General features: G+C 50.7%; 1 protein-coding gene across 2 annotated transcripts in view; it reads right to left on the bottom strand.

Annotated features, from left to right (window-relative positions):
• SMPD3 (sphingomyelin phosphodiesterase 3) overlaps positions 1-21177 on the bottom strand; it is an 84387-nt gene that overhangs the window by 38398 nt on the left and 24812 nt on the right. The gene's annotated exons all lie outside the window — the stretch shown is intronic.

Below are 21177 nucleotides of genomic sequence, written 5' to 3'. Positions count from 1 at the left end.
CCCCAGCTCTGAGTGGGATAGAATTTCTCTTTTGATTGGTGGTTTGGGAGTCACGTAGGCTAAATAATAATCAGATTATTGATTGGGTGATCGTGATTGGATCTGTTATTTTTGTTTGTTTCTTTGAGAGAGAGAGAATGAGTGGGGGAGAAGGGCAGAGAGAGAGAATCTTAAGCAGACTCCACACTCAAATGTGGGATTCAATCCCATGACCCTGGAATCATGACCTGAGCTGAAATCAGGAGTTGGATGCTCAACCGACCGAGCCACCCAGATACCCTGGATCTGTTACTTTTGCATCGGATCGAACTTTATGTCCCCACTTCCTTCCCAACTGCCAGCCGAGTTGACCAATAGCAAGGCCCACACCAGACCCCCACCAGACAGTTTTTGCAAACTTACGGAAGCAGTGGCCATTAAGAGCCGACAATGTTCCATAGACTTCTACCCCAGCCTCCCCTAGCTGTATGGGCCTGCCTTCCAGACCTCTGTGCAAGCTTCAACACCTCTTCACCCATACTAGGGCTGGCTGGTGACCTTTGATCCACCAAGTCCCTCATTTGGACTCTCGCCCCCGTCTCCTCTCACAGTTGTTAAGGTCTAACTCCTGTAATAAATTCCACCACACTTACAGTGATTCTGCCTCCTTGATTGAACCCTGAGTGATAAAGCACCCCACCTCTTCAGATAGGCCTCATTTCTCTCCCCTATAAAACGGGGATGGTGTGAGACACACAGGTTCCAGTAAGGGGGCTGAGTCTGGGTGGTGGGCCTGAACCTGGGACTGACGCTAGCATGTACATTTGTCATAGTCTGCAGACAAGCTTCAGGCCAGCATCATGACTCGGTCGGGCTTTTCATCTTAATACCAGCTGTAGGAGCCCCACAGAGCAGGGCCCTATGAGGTCAGTGGACACATTCATACTGGTGGCAGAAGATGTGGGGTGTCCCTCCAGTAGTCAGACTGGTTATGGAGCACTGTGGGTGCTCTGAAGGAGTGTTTAAGGCAATGGCTGGTCGGAGCCTGACTGGACGCTGGTGTCTTAGCCAGGAACGCAACCCTAAATTGGAACATCATTCCACCGGGAAGCCGGTGTGTGCTGAGTTAGGAGGCTTCCAAGAAGCTGCTGAGAAGAGCGAGAATGGCTCTTTGGACAGAAACACACTCTGCTGACTTGCTAGTGAGGAGGCTCCGCTCCCCTGATGACGAACTAGTCCTCCCCCATCGAAGCTGGAGAGTGGATCTGTAGATGCTGTCTCAGGGTGGTGCATCACCTGCTGCCGATGTCCGCGTGGCCCACTCCTTCACTGTACCCAGGTCCCCACTCGATGCCACCCCCTTGGAATAGCCTGTGCCACCCCATGCAAACGTAATGCCCCCTTCCATCACCCTCTGTGCCCTTACCCTCCTCCATTTTTCTTTCCAAAATATAACCACTTAACACATGATGCATTTCCACATGGTCTTTCTTCCTCCACTAGAAGGCGAAGCTCCATGAAGGCAATGCTTACGTCCGTTTCGTCCAGAGCACCTGGAACAGCACCTGGCTCATAGCAGACACCATTGCAAATTTGCTGCAGGTCAGAATAATCGCCGTGTAAAGAAAAGTGTCCTGATCTCATCTCTACCTGTGTCTTCATTTGTGCTCAAAAACACCACAGAGAGCGCCCCCAGCCTGGAGGAAGGCTGCTTCTTGGTGTCAGGAAGGCTGGTTTGATCAGTTAAGTACCAAAAGTGAGTGCTCGCCGTCAGGACTTTAGTCTTTTCCTCTGATCATTACTCTTGATCTTAGGATCTGTAACCATTTGGGAAGTGGGTTTGGTGTGATTAAATTCTTTTCTAACTTAATCCTTTATGGAAAACAAAAGTTTTAAATGGAGTGAATTAGAATGGATTTGCTGATGTCTCATCATTTGCAAGATAATTCACCCTGGATCATTTTGAAAACTGGTGGCCAGGTATCGCGCCCTGAAGAATACTCCACTGGATCTTCCTGTGACGGAGGAGAGAAGGCTCCCATCCTTACAGAGGGCCTGTGATTAGAAGAGTTACACAGGAGTCAGAGGGGCCAAGGCTGAGAGCTGTTGGGAAAGAGAGCTGTCCATACCCTTTCTCTGCCAGGAAGCACAAGCCCTTCCTGGTAGGGCTGCGCCATGGCCAGGATGGCAGGTAGCATTACAACCCCTGGCATGGTTTCTCTGTTTTCTCTTCGTCTCCTCATGACCACAGTTGGGAAAACACAAGAGTGGGTGTGCAGAGAGTGGTGCACAAGGAGGGTCTGGCAAGGGACTTTCGGTAGCAGGACTGTAGGGTCAAGTCGGGGTCTCTCAAGGAGGACGAGGGAGTCACCTATATCCCTGCCATTGAGGGACTAGCTCCGGGAGGCGGTTGTGTTTCCAGCTCAGTCCAGTACAGAAACCTGGGGGTCATGACAGCAAGAAACAATGTTTCCAAGAACATAACATAGAACAGAAACCTGTCCACCCAAACTGGAAACAAGAGGCACGGGTACTTGACCAGACCACTCTAGTCACCTGGAACCTTGTGGGAGGCCCTGTTTTTGGCTAGAAGTGAGGAAGCTGTGAGTTTCCTCCCTGTAGCTCCAGTCACACGGTGCAGACTGGCAAGGTTCGGTGGGCCAAGCCGGGGTAGAACCTGGCTCCTACCCAGATGTTTGGTAACTCTCAGAAAATGGGATTTCCCTCTTCTGCTGATTTGATTTTTAACTTTGGGGATTTATCACTTGTTTAATCTCCAGCTTTTGGGTTCAGACAGCAGGGTTTCTTCCCCCAAGACAGGTGTTTTAACGAGGGTTTGTGGCCACAGGCTTGGCTCTCACGGCTGCCCTGCATCTTCAGTCTTGCTGGCCTGGCCGGCACGGTTCCCACGCCTCTAGTGGCTGCCCGGCCATGCTCCATGAAAGGAGATGCACAGGGGCGCCTGGGTGGCTCGGCTGGTTAAGTGTCCGGCTTTGGCTCAGGTCATGATCTCACGGTTTGTAGGTTGGAGCCCCACGTCGGGCTCTGTGCTGACAGCTCAGAGCCTGGAGCCTGCTTCGGATTCTGTGTCTCCCTCTCTCTCTCTGCCCCCTCCCCACTTGCGCTGTCTCTCCCTCTCAAAAATAAATAAACATTTAAAAATTTAAAAAGGAGATGCACAGCATCATTCTGTCTGGGAGGCCTAATGGTCGGTCGCATGAATATGGCGGCTTGGTGTAAAGCATGTGGCCTAAGAGGCCTTTTTCTCTTTCAGAATCATAAATAAACGTGGCACAGGCCCTGGAGACATGCTGGCTCAGCCACAGGATGGCCTAGCACAGGCACAGCCCCTCATGGTTAAACCTTCACTTCACTCCCCCTCCTTGCTCGGTGCAGTTTGTAGGCTGATGTGGGCACGTGCCCTTCTCCCAGCCGGGCCTTACTTGCCAGTGAAAATCCAGAGATGTCCCTCTTCCCTCAACCCAAGACTCAACAACTAACACAGAAGGAAGGAAAGGAGAACGTTCTTTATGCCGGACCCAGTGCCTCACAGTTTATCTCACTCAATCCTCAACCCAGTCCTAGTCTGGGACGCTCTCAGAGGTCACAGCTTTTGCCTTTGGTCAGCAGCAAGGTTGGGATTTGAAGCCCCGGGGTTGTGTCGCTAGAGCCTATGCCCTTAGCTAGCTTGTGATTCTTCCCATGGGGCTCGTTTGATGATTCATTTCTTATTCTATACCCAGAGACAATGAGGCGGAAACCAGAAGAAAAGGGGGCTATTATGATATCACTATTTGCTGTTTACCTAAATTAGATAATAAATCACAGAGCTACTTGAAAAATATACATGTCAACCTCCTGAACGTCTGGTTATCGCTTAGTGCCATTTGATGGTATATGGTATAATTAACACTTTCTTATAGAAAATACGCTGTTTCTGTGAAATGGATAAGCGAATGAGAAAGTGAATTTAACCTGGCCCTCCTCTTCCTTGGGAACAGGGCAATAGATCTGTGGTTGTGGGTAGCTGGAGTGCTTGGGCTGGTAGGTGGGCAAGTGTTCCCAGCCCCCTCCAGGCCAGCATGGTGCAGTGGGAGGGGGAAGGCTGGCGCCTAAGTAGCAGCGGGCCCAGCTGAGTGATGCTGCTGATCCCCAAATAACTCTGTGCCCATTCATCAGCCTCAGCATAATTGGGCATCTGCCACTGGCATCTCCAGATGTTTGCCTTGATCAGACGTCGATGCGGTTCAGTGTTTTCATTGAGAGCCTCATAAAAAGCTCTAGCTGGTTGGGGACGCTTATTGTTCATTTTATTTGAGTTCCTTATCATGTGCAAAATGTTCCAGGCACCATTAGGAGACACAAAAGGCTCAGAAAACACAGTTTCAGGGGGCGGAAGCTCACCCTAGCGTGGAGGAGACACGGCCACTGAAATTTACAAACATTTGCAGAACACAATCAGCTGGGGTAGGAATGAAAGTTGCTCACAGCAGCACATCAGGGCAGGGGATGGGGGTGGCGGAGACTGAGGATTTAATGCTCGCCTGAGGGAATCTTCTAAAATCAGATGGGTGTTCCAGGCTATTTGTTCATTAATGTGGTCTTCAAATTACTTCTCAGCGAAATTGAAGTATGGGGGCCCAACTTGGGGCAGAAGCTCGATCAGGAGATTAAAGGGGACAGGAATCTTGCTTGAGGTGAAACATTTGAGGTGCAGGTCCAGGCACGTTACAATTATTGCTAACCGTAAATGTGTCTTGGCAAGTTACATTGATTTGCACACAGGTTGCTAAGGGGTTTTAAGGGAAAATAAACCATAGGCAATGAGAATGTCCCCATCAATTTACCAAATTCATGTCTGAGACAGCATCATGGCAGTGAGGGGAACACTGCTCATAGGCATAAATTAATGCTATCTTCCTTGGAAAAAGATAATTTAAATAATCAATAACCTCTTTTGCAAGAATGCTTCGAGAGTATTCCTTTTTTTTAAAAATTGACTTAATTTATTCTCTCCTCTTATCAAAAAAGAATTTGTAGAGATTTATAACAAAAGATACGACAGTGAGGTTATTAAAATAGAAATGGGAAATTAGAAAGCAGTCAGAAAAGAGCATACAAATTTTCTAACTACAATGGCTAACCTGACTTTTGTGACCAACCTCTAAATTTAGCTCTGAGCTTCCTGGAATCCAAGGTGAGAAGGGAAACATAATTAATTACATAGTTCAACTACTAAAATGGACAAACTATGTCAATTCTTGACTAACTTTTCATGACTTTATAAAAAAGAGGTAGAGGAAATTTTGGGAACATGGGGGAATATTTTTTAAATATTGAGAAAGCAAGAGATGGGTTTTGAAATTTTTTTGTGAGAGGCAAAACTTGGGCAACAATGATAGACACTCCCACTAAGATCTGGGTGAACCTGGGATAGCTCGGATTTGACCAGTTAGTTCACTGCTGAATGAATCACTTCGGACCAGGACCCAGGTATTTAGCGTGTCTGGCCCGTCCTCAGGAAGAGGCTGGGTTCCTTTTCTCTGCTCTGCCTAGACAGTGCCTGGTACATTTTGCCCATAAAGAACTCAAACATGGCTCTGTCTCCCCTGGGTTGAGAACCCCAGGCGGGCACGGACAGAGTGCCAGCACCCCTTGGGTATCTGCCAGCTACTAGTAGCCACTCAGTGTTGGAGGATGATAGCTCAGAAGCTAAAAATGGGAAATGTATTCATAAAACAACAAACACCATTTGCAATGTAGTGGGGGCATTTTTTTTGCAACTCTCAGTGACAACAATCGAATCTTCTAGTTTTTAGCTCTCACTGTGGGGAACTTGTGGATGGACCTGCCCAGAAGCAGATGGGCAGTTACGAAGCGTTAGAGGGGTTAGTCAGCTGTGATTTGGGGCCTCATTTTAGAAGGGTCTGCCTTGGCCCTTGTGATGGGGCCCTCACTGGAAGGGGTCCCCTTGGGCAGACTTGTGTCAGGTCTCCCAAGGGCTACAGGAGGGGCGTGTGGGGGGAGGGGAATCTCATGAACAATGCTGACCTGTCTCTAGCCGTGCTCCCAGCTGGCTTTAGGGTGGGATTCCAGCAGGCACTGCGTTTTACAGTTGGTTTGCAGCCGCCTTTCATCCTCAATTACTCAGTGCAGATTCCTGTGCTGCTCTAAAGAGCCTTTGTGTTCCACCATTTTCTTTGAAAAATCCCTGGAGGCCTCATTTTGGTCCCAGCAGGGAATGCCTTTTCTGAGAAATGAAGTCCCAGGCTCCGGCAGGCAGTCTCTGGAGGCCCCAGAGGTCCAATATGCTGGCAGAGGGGAAGGGTGCGATGCAGGGAGGGAGGAGGGCCATGGCCTGGACATCAAGCCCCCAGGAGGACAGATGTATCTGCAAGCAAGACATGCTTGTGGCAAAGGCAGGGTGTTTGTGTCCCTCATGTCCTACCCACACTGGGTCTGTGCTGGGGGCTTGGCGTCTAAGGTGGGGGGGGCGCTGCCTCTGGGCACAGCAGCAGACCTCCTGCCAAGCTGGGAGGCTTTGGATAAGTCAGGTTTCCCCTCTGGGGCCTCGGTTTTCTTCATCTCTGAGGTGGGGATTTGAATAGTATGTCAGTCACGCCAGATCAAGGTATCCTGTCATAGTGCCTGGCTCAGAGCCCCGCACTTGGTGTGGTCATGATTACTGTGCTTGTTATCATTTCCTGGAGCTTGAAGGACCCGCAAGCTCTCTTCCCTAAGTCTCATGTCCTTGACATTGGTGGGTTCCACCCTCGGAAGAGGAAGCTGAGCTTAGAACCCACTCAGGCGAGCCTCATGGCCTCCGTGACCCTTCGTGGGAAGTAGGGCATCCAGTCCTGCCTGTCCCCTGAGTGCTGTGGGAATCGAGCACTGTGAAGACGCTGGAGAGGCACTTCCCTGCTCCTGACTCTACCTCTGGAGGACTGAGGACAGCACTTAGAGGACCCACAGCTCAGGGCACCTGAGTGGCTCAGTCAGTTAAGTGCTGACTTCGGCTGGTGGTTCAAGCCCCGTGGGCTTCTCGCTCTCTCCTTTCTCTCTGCGCCTCCCCCACTCACGCATTCTCTCTCTCAAAATAAAAAATAAAAGTTAAAAAAAAAAAAAAAAAAAAGGAAGAAGACCCATAGCTCAGTGGCCGGCACACACAAGTGCTCAGCAAGTGCTGGCGGTGGAAATATAAACTGATTACTCCATGAGGACTATAGGAAGCACAGGGCTGGGGCTGGGGGGTTGGGGGGAGATGCTCCTCGTGGAAGCGGGGAGAGGGAAGCTGGGAGAGCTGAGGGCTGGTCCTTGTTGTCCACGGACCTGGGATGGCCCCACCAACCTGAACACTGTTGGTGTCGTCAATTCAGATGCCACTGTGAGTTCCATGCACAAATGACGCACGAATTCCCCTCCCCGTCTCGCCACCACCCCCAGCCCCAGGGGTAGGACTGTCCTATATTTTTATACACGAAACCTGGCAGCTCTAAGCGAAGGGGTTAAGAATAAACTGCATAAGCGACTGGATTTAAATCAGCCTGACATCGGACTCCTAAGACTCCTAGAAAGCTGCGAGGGCAGGGGCATCCCCGACTACGAATCCTCACTTTGCCACAGGGTTCAACAGAGAGTCATATTATCTCTCTGCCACTATGAATGGATATACTGGAATAGAGTTTGGGTTTTTTGTTTTTTTAACTCAAAAATTTCCCCAGACATACAGAAGGACTTACAACATAAGCCAGATGAAGGGCCCAACACTCCCACTACAAGTAGTGGAGGAAAAATAAAGAGTGAGAGAGATAGGCCCCAACCCTATCATTGGCAGAGAGAATGGAGGCAGAGCGAAGCCCACTGAGGGCAGGAACACGGCACCCAAAATGTCAGGGCGGGAACTGCCCAGACTTTGCAGCAGATGCTAGCAAGTTCTGTGTAAGTGAGGAATCAGTTGGGCGTCACTGGCACTGTGGCAGGATGGGAGGTGGCTGCTGCTCAACACGAAGGTGTGAAGTTTGAGAAGACAGCAGAACGAGACCATGTGGCTGTACTGCTCAGAGGCCAGGATGCCCCTGTGGGTCTGGAGGAGGGCAGTGTCCAGGCAGAGCAGGCCTGCGTGTGGCCTGTCAGGTGGCCAGACCCGCAGGGAGGGCCGGTCCAGTCCCCCTCTTCCCAGGCCTGTCCTCCTGCCTGGACCACCTTAGCCCGGTGATCGCAGGTGGGCACAAACTCCTTGGGCACCTGGTATTTGGACATTGCTAGCAGGTTGGAGTGGGGAGCTCCAGTTATGGGGGTCAGGCTGCCTGGCCAAGAGGGGCTCAGAGCTGGGGCCGACCCCCTCCCCCATCCCTTGCCAAAGGGGCCGCTACAGTTCAGGCTGGAGGCCTAGGCCTGTGGGACCCAGACCAGTCCTTCTTTTGATTCTCTGCTTGGTGCTGCTCCTCACTCCCCAGCAGCACGAGTGGAGGGGTGGAGACTAGGGGGCGGGAATGGGGGAAGTGGGGAGTGGGGAAAGGATGGGGGCCGCACTGAGGCCAGAATTGAGGTTGGGTGGGTGGAAATGACGATGGATAATAAGCTAAGAAAATGGGGCCTGTGCCCAGCAATGGAGGACCATGGAGCCAGCATGTACTGCATCCTTGTAAAACTAGCTGGGCCATTAGCTCAGTTTTTGACTCTGTGAAATGGAGTTCCCGATGCTCTCCCAGGGGAAAGTGACTCTGAGGCCCTGGGATCCCAGGGCAGTGAGGCAGCCATGGACAAGTGCTGAAAAAACAAAAACAAACAAAAAAAAGAAGTGCTGAGGAGTTGGGGGCTAGGAATGGGAATTCAGGAATCTGGATCATTAGGTTTGGAGATGGGGTGGCTGGGAGGCCAGTGTGCCGTAAGCAGAAATGAGGGTATGTAAGGTATTTGGGGACATGATGTGTTTGAGAAGGTTGCAGGCAGCTGGGGTGTGGGCCTGGACCAGGGGGAACCACAGAGGTGGACAGTGGGTAAGGGTCATTTGCATCAGGAAGTTCGTGAACAGCCAAGGGGCATTTGCTGAGAAGAGAAGCCAAAGACAGGCTGTGGGGAGGGCTGGCATCTAGAACCGGAAGGAGGAGAGGAGGTAGAAGGATGCTGGGAAAACGCAATGCATGGAGGCTAGGGAGGCAGTGGCAGTCGTTGGGCAGAGCTGTGCCAGATGAGATGGGAGGGCTGCACACCTTCCTGGGAAAGCAATAAGGAAGGGAGGGCACAAAGTACAGATCACGAGGAATGAGTGGATGGCGAGGACCTGGAAGATTTGACTGTCAAGTTACCTCCCCAGCAGCCTGCTAGGAACCATGAGTGCCTGCTGGCCCAATGCCCGGTGCCGAGATACACTGCCATTCCTGGCTGCCAGACACGGTGAGCGGTGGGGGGAGCCCACAGCCGGGATGATAGCCCCCAAGTCCCACAAGAGATCAAACCACTTAATGCCAAATATACATAAAAGGTCAAGATCAGGAAGTGCAACAGATTTCCAGCCACGTCTACCTCCCAAAACGTAGCTGTGAATCCAGAGGCAAATCGAAAATATTTCTGAATAGTCAAAACGGCTGCCACAGGGCCTCCACTACTAGCATGCTTTGCTTTGTAAGGAGACACCCTGAAGCCCTCACTCAGAGCCAACCTGCTTTTACTCATGTATTTATTTATTTGTTATTAAAATTTGTAAGGTTTATTTGTTTATTTTGAGAGAGTGAAAGCACGCGCACGAGTGCGAGTGGGGGGAGGGGCAGAAAGAGGAGAGAGAATCCCAAGCAGGCTCTGCCTGCTGCCAGCACAAAGCCTGATGGGGGGGCTTCAACTCAGGAACGACGAGATCATGACCTGAGCCTAAACAGAGTCAGACAGACGTTTAACCGACTGAGCTACCCAGTTGCCCCTCATTTATTTATTTTTTCAAGATTGTATTTTTGGGGCTTCTGAGTGGTTCAGTCGGTTAAGTGTCAGATTCGGTTCAGGTCATGAGCTCCCAGTTTGTGAGTTTGAGCCTCTCATCGGAGCTGGCAGCGCAGAGCCTACTTGGGATTCTTGTTCCCTCCTTTCTTTCTGCCCCTTCCCTGCTTGTGCTTTCTCTCTCTGTCTCTCTCTGTCTCTCTCAAAATAAGTAAGTAAACTTAAAAAAAAAAAAGATTTTATTTTTAAGTAATCTCTACGCCCAACATGGGGCTCAAACTCACAACCCCAAGATCAAGAGTTGCATGTTCTTCGACTGAGCCAGCCAGAGGACCCCATCCTACTTTTATTTAACACACAGTTCTGATAAACACTGTTACCTGGTATCAATTGGAAAAAAAAATCAAAATCAAGAGAAAAGATACAATGTAAGTGGTTTAGAAAATCTGAACTGTGTGAGATCATCAGGGTGAGGGATTAGCCTGGACAGGCTCCCAATTCCCACTCAAGGCTGATATTCTGTGGTTCTCATATTTTTGTGAGGAGGATCCCCAAGTTAAGAAGACGTTGTGAAATAATGTTCCATCTCCATTGCTTAAGAAGGCAGTGTGTGGTCCATGTCAGGAAGTTGTTCTTTAAAAAGTTCCGGCTATTGAAGAGGAAATGGAGCCACATTTATTGAGCACCTACTGTGTACTCACCAACTTAAGTCTGTTAACTTCCTAACAATCCTACAGGTAACTATAATCTTTACCATTTTAGGGAAAAGAAAGTAGACTTAAACAGCTGAAGTGATTTGTCCCAGTTTACACTGCCTTCTAATGCTTTTCTCATATCACCTCCCACTTCACCCCAGTTCCAGGCAGAGTGCTCCTGCGGACCACCTACTCTCTGACAACAGGTGGGTGGCCTGAGCCTGAGCTCAGGGGCTGCCCTCGAGGGAGGTGGTGATGCTCTCTGTCCAGTCAGCTCACTGTGCGGCCCAAGTTCCCGCCCAGGCCTCCATAGCTTTGGCTACTCTGGGGGGGTGGGGGTGGGGAACCAGCCCTGCTCCTGCCTCTGATTTCAGGACAAAGCTCCCCTCTCCCTGAGGGTAGACCGTGAGCGGTGAAGTCCTTGTAGCTGGCAGATAAACACATGGCTGTGAGAGCCCCAACACAACCAGTAGCCTTGTGAACCCCATCCTCCAGGGGAATTACTCCCGAAGGACTTTGATGGTGACAGGCCCTGTTTTTCATTCTCTAATCATTCAGAAAAATACATCCATTTCGGTTTATTCAAAACAGTGGAAAATCATTGAGGTTTTTCCTGTGTAAAGGTCAAACTATAAAAAGATAAGTGGACTCAGAGAAACCCAGGCCAGTCATGAAAACGTGGCAGTGTATGAAAATGGATCCAAAAAAGGATTTAATCCTCCTTTGGAAACAGCTCATAATAATCCCCCTGCCTTACTCTCCACTATGTGTGCGTTAAATTCCTGTCTTTAGGCTCAAGGACACGAAGTAAGTGACTTTCAATGTATAGAACAAGGACCGCACGGACCGGGGTCCTGGGTCAGAATCCCTAACCAGCTGCTGCTTGCCAAGTGTGAAAGCTGAAGCAGGAAGCCTCACCTCCCCGGGCCTCAGTTCCCTCACCTGAAAAATGGGAAAGATTCCCTCATTTCCACCCTTTCCTAGAGGTCTAATATACTGCCTGGTAAGGTCCAGGCCGGTGGACATTGAGAACCTTCTACCGTCCTGTCCATGGTTTCCACCGGGCAGGACAGGCCTGGCTTGGCCTGCTGCCAGTGGAGACCCTGAGGAGGGCGCTACCGGACCCCAGTCTGGAGACAGATCCTGCGCTGACTTCCTCTCCTGCCTCTGGCCACTGGACGTCCCCAGACTGTGACAGGACTCGGCCACACATGCACTTGGGTGACCTGTGAAGTCCCTGCAGCTGGAAAATAAACAAGTATCTGCGAGATCCCTACCATGAGGACATTTTAAAGGGGCACTTGGTAATTCAACTGCTTTTGTCAAGCTGAGCCAGCAACTAGAGAATGAGAGAGTGTTTTGAAAACACAGACTGGACAGGAAAATCCTCACTTTCCTCTTTACCAATTAAGAACTTTGAGGAGATCTTCGAGTGTCTTTGGGAAGATAAGGAACAGCTGTGTCCCCTCTTCGTCATTAAGTCAAGGCTCCATCTCCACTGTGTTGTGCGCAGCCCTGCCTGCGGGGGTAGGCCCAGCCCGGTCTCTCCCACATCAGCCCACCCACTGGTGGAGTCAGGTTTCCTGGTGGCAGTCCCTGGGCCTGGGAGGACTCCAAGCCCCACAAACGGGAGCTGGCTTTTGTTTCTTGACTTGTGTCCAAGTAGAACAGAAGGAGCGCATGGGCGAGTGCCGGCTCGTGGGTCTGGCCAGCAGGGGCGTGGCGGGAGATGAAGGAGGCTGGCAGCGGCCAGATCCCGCAGACATAGGACCCGGCGAGTGACAGGTCTCATTTGTGTTCTACAAAGGTCACACGGCTGCTGCGGGGAGGGGGGAGGGCTCAGAGGCAGCAGGACCAGGTAGGGGGTTGCCTTGGTCACCCAGGGATGAGGTGGCAGGGATACAGGAGATGTGTCTGGAGGACTGACTGGTGGGACATGGAGGGTGAGGAAGAGGTGGTCCTGGGAGGAGGTCTCTGCAGCCTGTGGCGCTTGGGTGGATGGCGATGCCTCAGTATGAGATGAGATGAGATGGGGGACGGGTGGCATGGGTTTGGGCATCTGTGATGAGGCAGAGTTGGGCAGGTAGCAACTGAGCTGCCTGAAGGATGTCCAAGTGGACCTGTCCACTGGGGCACAGGACATGAAAGTGCAGAGTTAGGGAGACAGTCGAGCCAGAGGTAGAAAAGTGGATGAGGCCAACTCACGGGGCGCCGACAGGTGAAGCCAAAGAGCGGACAAGATCCCACAGGGTGAGTACAGGGTGAGATCCAAAGAGGGACAGGAAGAGAAGATCTGGGAATCACTGACATTCAAGTTTGAGGAAACAGACTTGTGAAGAAGCCGAAGAAGTGGTCAGAGAGGTTTCTGGGAAAGCATGGAGTCAGGGGGACCCCGAGAGTCTGCGGTGGTGGGGGCGGCACACAGCGAGGGCTGCTTTAGAACCTGGGCTCTAGGCTGCGTTAGCCTGTGCGGGACTGAGAGGGATCCTGCCTGGTCAGCAATGCCGCGGCTGTGCTGTGATTTCAGCCAGTTCGGCAGCTTTGCAGATGGTTTGTTTTCCTGGATGGGTGGTTCAGAGTGGGCTTTCTTGGGGGTTTCCGAGAGATCTGTCTGCAGAAACTTTATTCCACATCTTAAGGACTTTTTAATATAGGTAACATGAAAAGCATAACCATGGCCACTGTGTTTACATTCTCTTAATCTTGACTTGAAAAAATATTTATAGCAGACACTTGTTTTAAACAGCAGCAAGAGGTTCTATTTTACTATCCTTTATACTCTTCACATGAAGAGCCTATTTTGAAAAGGTCTCTAAATTACCTATACAAATCTTGGAGAGTCTAGCTCTTCAGCTTTTTTTTCTTTTTTAGGTCACAAGAGACCCATCTTAGACCATTAGGGACTTAATGTGACATGTTCTGCTTTGCAATGTCAAAGAGAAAGGGCAGTTTTTGGCTCAGATACAGCAATTGTGCCCCCAAATGTGTCCAACGGCCTGATTTAGTGTTAAAGCTCCAAAATAATTGATTATCCATTAGGGCAGCTATTTAAAGAGTTCATCGCATCAGATTCAAACCGACAACATCTGTGCTGCCAGGGCAGCGAGGCGAGGCCAGGCAGAACCAAATGGAGTCTGGATGGGGCCGTGGATCCTGCCGTCCACGAGGCTCTGAGACCAGGCCTCCATTAAGAAGAGTGACAGGTTGCTGTCCTAACCGTGCCTGATGATCAGGCCTGTGCCGGCTGCTTCCTGCTGGGCCAAGGCAGGGAAGACTCCTCACAGCGAATGAAAACTCTCATGGGGCTGCTCTGTGCCTCACCTCCCACTTCCTCACAGTCCCCTGCCAGCTTCCCCCTATCTCCTGCTCCTCAGACCCCGAGCTGTCCCAGGCCTCCGCTCCTTGTCCCACGCTTCCCTCCACAAGCCCTTGCAGCCTCCCCAGCAGGGTTTGCTCCTGATCCCTCCTGACCCTCTCATCTAACATGTCCCTGGCAAACCGCACAAAGTCTGGGTCTAAGGCCCCACTGACGTTTTCTCCCAACCCTGGCAGGTTTCCTCTTAATGGCACCACCCAACCCATTCCCTCATTCTGCCTCCTCCTCGTATGCTTAGCAAACAGTTTACCTTGGCAGGTTCACCAGGAAGCAGTAATATTGCCAAAGCCAGGTGCTTGATGGACCTTTTATTTCTGAAGTCGTGTGTGTGTAGGTAGGTGTGACTTAGGTGGGTGTTTAAGTTTCCAGGCCCAAGTTACTGCTGCCCATGCTAATAGGAGCAGCCTCTGGGGATTCAGCCCTATTTACCTGGTGTCAGAGCACAGCCAGTGCTATATTCCAAGGCCATCATGGGTGGTCCTAGCGCCTGCCTTGTCCAAACCCAGGTAGGAGACTGGATCCTTGGAGGATGCCTCAGCCCCTACAAAAGTGCTGTGGCTGGAAAGCTCCCTACGGATTGCTCTGGCTCTCAGTCACAAACACTGTACCCAAAGGCTTTTTGTAGTGGCTGCTGTGGTTTCTGCCTAGACCCCAGCCCCGAGACTGACCCATCCGTCCCTAGATGCTCTATCTCACAGCTGCATCCCTCCCCGGGAATAGTCCTCGGCCGAGGGGAGCTGCCTCACTCAGGTTTAAGCCCCCTCCTGGAGGCTGGCCTGTGGTCAATGACTGGTTGATGTCAAGGAGGTGCTGAGACTGGGCCCCTTGGTCTCCACTGGGACATCTCTGAGGGGCCACCTCAGCTCCTTCGTTCCTTGTAGAATGCCGAGGACTCAGTTGCAACCATAGCCCGGGTCACTTTGTCTCTCTGCTCCATCCTGCCTTCTTCATTTCTTCGCATCACCATCAAATCCGCACACAACGGTCTAAGACAGCTGCCACGGCTTAGCTAAGAGAGAGAGGCTGGGCTGACCCGTGGCCCCCCTCCTCGCCTCCAGCGCCACCCTGGCCACCTGGGCTGCTGAGGTGCCTTGATTGTTGTATTGTTACACTCCTTTGGTACACACTCAAGAGTCCCTAAGAGGTCACTTGGGAGGCATTTGTTTGTTTTTGGACTTGAACTTAGGAAATACGGTGCTTCTTGGGCCTTTGGTCTGTGTTTGATTCGTGTCTATGCTACCGACACCAGTAACTGGGGAAGAGATTGGGCTTTCTTTGCTTTGGCTGCTAGGAATCTTGAAGCCAGGTGTAAGGTTCACGTGTGACAAGACACTTGTTGCTTTCTGAGTTCCCTAAAAGTCCCTTTCTCACTATTGTTATTTGTGCTGGTTTACTGTATCACACAGTTCCCTCCGAGCTGCCTCAAAGTGTTTGGATGAGGTGGGCTAAAAATGAGTAAACATACGCAGACAGCCGTAGGGGTGTGTTGTTAGAGAGGCCCGGCTGCTGGTTACCAGCTCTGGGACATCTGCCAAGTTAGAACTTCTCTAAACCATAGTTTTTTCAGCCAGGGAGTGGGCCTGGTGCCTGTATCACAGAATTATTTTGAAGATAGATACAGTAAGCACGTGGCTGGTACATGTCAAGTGCTCAAATGGTAGACATTAATAACAATTTTTTAATAAAATCACGTTGCTCTCACCAACAGGTCCTACCATGTGGGGGGTTGGAACTTCCTCCTTTGTTTCTGGAGCACGCTGGCTGTAAGCCAAGATGCATTTTTGGCCTGTTGGGTTTTACTTTCTTATGGGAGCAAGATTCCCACCCAGGCGCCCACAGCTCACAGCAGACTGTGTGGACCATTGGAAGGGCCAGTGGAGATGTTTACTGATTGTTAATGCAGGTAGGTGGATACACAGTTAAAATGGCCATGACATAAATGACCACATACTTGGCTAAAACTAAAACCCTTTATGTAAACTGAGCCTTCAGAAAATGGGGGAAAAAACGGTTGTAGATGAGAGGTTGGAGATGAGTAATCTAACCGAGACGATGTAAATCTAGGCCTTTGGATACTTTAAATATAACCATCTGATATAAAAAGAATTGCACTAAATTTTTTAAAGCTGAGATCTTTCCTAGGGTGAGAGACTCACTTTCCTGATAGGGCCACGTTCCCCAAAAGGCAAGTAGGGACGGCAAAGAATAACATCCTTGTCGCATCACATCCCCCTCTAGGCAACTTAGGAGGTTTTATGCATTCCAGTGGGCACTAGCACCCCATATACTACAGGTTACCTTACAAACCAGTTTGGAACCCATATTGGAACAGAAAAGCCCATTTCAAAGGGCAGGTGACTTGGAAGCCTTTCTTTTGTCCATTTCTTTTTTTCTTTAATTTTTTAAAATGTTTATTCATTAAAAAAAATTTTTTTTTAACGTTATTTATTTTTGAGACAGAGAGAGACTGAGCATGAACGGGGGAGAGTCAGAGAGAGAGGGAGACACAGAACCTGAAACAGGCTCCAGGCTCTGAGCTGTCAGCACAGAGCCCGACGCGGGGCTTGACCTCACGGACTGCGAGATCATGACCTGAGCTGAAGTCGGACGCTTAACCAACTGAGCCACCCAGGCGCCCCAAATGTTTATTCATTTTTGAGAGACAGAGAGAGAGAGACACACAGGGGCAGAGAGAGAGGTTAGACACAGAACTCAAAGCAGGCTCCAGGCTCTATCTACACTGTCAGCAGAGAGCCTAATGTGGGGCTCAAACCCACGAACTGTGAGATCGTGACCTGAGCTGAAGTCGACGCTTAACTAACTGAACCACCCAGGAGCCCTTCTTTTGTCCATTTCTAAAGTCAACCTGCCCCTGGCTCTTTCCCTACATAAATGCAGCCTGGACTTGAACTTTAGTTTTGAACTCGTCCAAAGATGGGTATAAAACTGGAGTTCCTTGTCTTTCTTGGGGATGAAGAGTCTGGAGCAGGGAACCATCTAGAACTGGCCTCCAGGGTGCATCCTCTTGGGGGGGTGGGTAGTGTGAAGGCAGGATGGAGAGAGAGTGTCATGAGAGCAAACCTGGGTGCAGAGCAGGCCCTGGGATGGTCTATAGGAGTGGGCCTCAGGGAAGGGGGGGAGAGGAGCAGAGAAGGGAAGGGAGGTTAGGGGGCAGAGTAAGTGTCTGGCTGGGCTGTTTAGTCCTGGAGGGGAGAGGGATCCTAGGCCACACCTTTGGACAGGTCTGGGAGGGACCAGGTGGGCTTTAGACAAGCTGTCTCAGAGCTGTCGAGGCAAGGAGAGGCTCAGAGTTGACGGGTCTTGAGCCCTTTGCAGGGATTTGCTGACGTCTTGGGACATGGACTAAGCACATTAATCAGCCTCAGGACTTTGGGTGAGGCCTCAGGAGCCTTCCTTTGAGGGATCAGCCAGTGTGAGAGGGACAGTCAGTGCCTGGGGGACCAAAGACCTCCTGCTCTATCACCTACAGGCAGCCCCTTGTCTGTCACATGTGGGGACAGTGTCCCCCTTAATGCATAACCTGAGGAAGGAGATGGGAGGCTGCAGTTTTCAGTCTCTCTCAGCATCTATTGACTATTCTCTCTAAAAATATGTTACCTACACATTTCCTTGCATCTCCAGAGTTTTGATGAGTGAGAAAACCCACCTACTTCACCTCTATCTCCATAACAATGTTTCTTCCCTTCCTATGGCAGACGGAGGATTAGAGAAGATACCACCCCCATGCCCGACAGCACAGAAGCCTCAGGGTCCAGTTTCCAAGCACAGGCTGGTACATTTACCCCAAGCGATGATGATGATGATGATGATGATGATGATAATGGCAATCATAAGGAAGCACACAGCCTTGTTGCTAAAATAAGTATAATGACAATACTGATAAAGGCAGTGCCTGACAATGGAGGAGAGAATAGACTCTGGAGCCAGACTGCCTGGGCCCATATCCTGGCTCCATTTTTCACTAGCTATGGGACACTGGAGGTCACTTGACTTCTTTGTGCTGCTTCTTCTCCCTTGTCTATAATAGCTAATGGCTATTTAGGAGTAGCTAATTAGCAGAATGCCTGATATGCAGTATTCTTACTATTCTTCCTCTTGGTCTCATTACGGTAGGCCTTTTCATGGGCGATGTCATTTGAATCTCACAATCCTATAAGGGAGAGGGTATGATTATTATTATCCCACTGTGCAGATGAGGAAACTGAGGCTCAGAGAAGTTGAGGGACTTGCCCAAAGACACCCATCCTGATACAGAGTCCATGTGCTCCTCTACCTGGCTCACCTTGGCAAGGCAGAACAGTCTGGGCACCCAGAATTGGAAAAGATGCTCTACTATTACCTGACAGTCCTCCCATTGTCCCTGCTCAGCCGGGTGGGAGTTTTATCACCTCTACTTAATGGACGGAGATAACAGCCAGGTGAGTTAAGTGGTTCCTACACAGGCCTGCCTCCTCCTGCTAAGCTGCTTTTGAGCCAGCTGATCAGGACCGACCGACCGCTCTTCAAAATCACAATTTAACTGCTCGGCTGCGTCCATTGTTCTATGCATGGAGGCAGCTGGCCACAGGCCACCCCACTTGACGCTGCGGCAGTGATTAATAAGGATATTCTGCGTGTGTGTGAGGCCTCTCGGCTGAGGCCTCAGAGCACTTCGTGAGCATTAATTAAGCTTCGTGGTGGTGGCTCAGGTCGGTGGGGGCCCTGAATCCGCTTCACATGTCTTTAGCTGATGCAGACAGAGACCAAATCATTCCCCCAGCAAGCCACGGCCTTCAGCTCTGCCAGGCCCCAGTGGGCATTTGCCGTCCCTGGAGTTTGGCCAAAATCATTTGCAGAGAAAGGATTTCCTCACTTGTCCCTCCAGACTTCAAAATAATAACGGGCCCTCGGAAGACATTCCCCATTTGAGTTAGGCCAACAGCTCTGTGGCTGGGCCCTGCCTAGTGCCCACCCACTGGTCCACCTGAACTAACGAGGAGCTAGCGTAGCTCAGTCTGCACCTGTTGGCATATCAGAGCCTACTGCACCTGGACATAGGGACTTTGGGTCAGGCCTGTTCCTGCCATACCACCTGCACAGTACCCCCGCCCTCCCAGCCCCTATCGCTTATCTGCTTCACTCCCATCCCAGCTCTGCCTTCATACATCTGCCACCTGCTTCCTGTGGTTCTGACATCCTGGAGCTTGTTGGGAGGTGAGAAGAGACTGCGTAACCGAGGGTAAAGAGCTTGGACTTCCCCCCAGGGATGAGGGGGAACCACAGAAGGGAAGACATGGTCAGATTTGTGTTTTGTGATTAAAATTCAGGGAGATATGTATGTGGGGTGAGGGATGGGGAGGCCTGAAGCTTTGGGGTCGTTGACTATGACAGTGAGCCAGGGGAGTACGGATAGAGCTCCATTTGGCCATGGCAGTGGGGTGGAGAGAAGGCACTTGAGGGGCATTTGGAAACGAGATTAACAGGGCTTGGTGACTACCTGGAGGTAAGGATGAGGCAGAAGGAGGAAGTCTAGATGAAGCTCCTGGTCATCAGATCCACTCCACTGGGCATTTGTGCCCTCTGTGTCTGGCAGTGCACTTAGTAAACTTATGACCTACTTGGCAATGTTAGTGCAAACCAGCTGCCCCAGAGAAATCATGTCAGGTAGAACAACCAAGCCCGAACCCTACTTCCTGGACTACTATCTCCCAGGCACCATCCTTTCTAGCTTGGCCAGGGAGTGAGGCCTCACACTCAGACCTCAGCCTCCATTCCTGGGCCATGGACACGCCAAGGCACCATTGAGCTTGATCCACACAAGAACCTGGGGGGTGGGCATTTGTTCCCCGCTTTGCTGATGAAACCAAGGCTCTGGGGTTAAGTGACCTGCAGTGGTCTGCCGAATTGTGGCCCCTGAAAAAAGCTCACGCACACCCTAATCCCTAGAACCTGTGGGAAAAGGAACTCTGCAGGTGTGGTTAAGTTAAGGGCTCTGAACTGGGGAGATGATCGTGGAGTATCCAGGTGGGCTGGTGTAGTCACAGCGGTTCTTATAAGAGGGAGGCAAGAACACCAAAGTGGAGGAGGGGGTTGGTGGTAGAGGCCGAATCGCTAGGCTTTGAAGGTGGAAGAAGGTACCACGAGCCAAGGAATGCCGCCAATGCTTGGAGATTAGAAAAAGCAAGGAAATGGATTCTCCCCTAGAGCTTCCAGAGGAACAACCAATCTGCTGACACTCTGATTTTAGCCCTGTGAAATTGATCTTGGACTCCCAGCGTCCCAAACTGTAAGGTAATGTAGTTAAATAATGGTAAGATAACCCTCAGCATCACAACTACAACCAAAATTCTCTGTAGGAGGTGCAGTTTATCCTGGGCAAAGGAAAAGGTTTATGTCGATTCTGCAGAGGCCCTTGCAGTTTCAGAATCGATCTCTTTCCTTGCCCCAAACCGGGGAAGCCATAGACCTTGGGCCTGGCCCTCATCTGAGCCTTGGTCAGGGTTTGTATGGGGAAGACAGAGGGGTGAACCTCCTGAAAGGGGACGGAAGGGCGCTGGAGGCAGAGGCTAGGAAAGCGGTTGGAGGGGGAAAAGGCACATTTTGCTATCATCGCTGAGTGTGAGCTCCAGCTGCTAGAGGTCCGGGCTGAGGGGACAACCAGAGGTGAGGCTTCCGTCTCCTGCTGAGGGTTTCTGTGGTAGTTTGCTGTTGCTCAGGAGCTGGAAAGAAGGTGGAGGGAGCTTTCTCCTAAGCCACAGAGCCGGGTGATTGCAAACTGCTTCCTGTGCAGTCTCCTCAACTTGACCTCCTGGGAACAGAGGGTGAATTTCTGTCTCCTCTGGGTGCTTCTGCCACTGCCTGGGAGGTGCCGGCTGCACGGGCTCCTTAGTACAGTGAGGCGGTCAAAGTTAGGATATGTGAGACCTCCTTTCAGTTTAAAATGTCAAATTCTCCTTGAAAAGGAAGTGTCTTTAACCATTGTACAAATATACGGCCCTGCACTGGTTTACAGGATTTTAGTTACGATTGTAACATTCACACAATCCTCAGGGGACTAGTTCATGGATCTTCACAGCAACCTCTGAGGCAGATACTGGTATCATCCCATTTTGCAGTTGAGGAAACTGAGGCTCAGAGAGATGACCCGTTAAGTCGGTTGTGAGTCAGGATTTTGACCCAGCTTTTCCGGCCTCCTCC

Source organism: Puma concolor, chromosome E2 (assembly GCF_028749965.1).
Source record: "Puma concolor isolate L17-30 chromosome E2, mPumCon1.1.hap2, whole genome shotgun sequence".
NCBI lineage: Eukaryota > Metazoa > Chordata > Mammalia > Carnivora > Felidae > Puma > Puma concolor.
The sequence above is the reverse complement of the archived record's forward strand: the minus strand, read 5'-3'. Positions and strand labels throughout refer to the sequence as shown.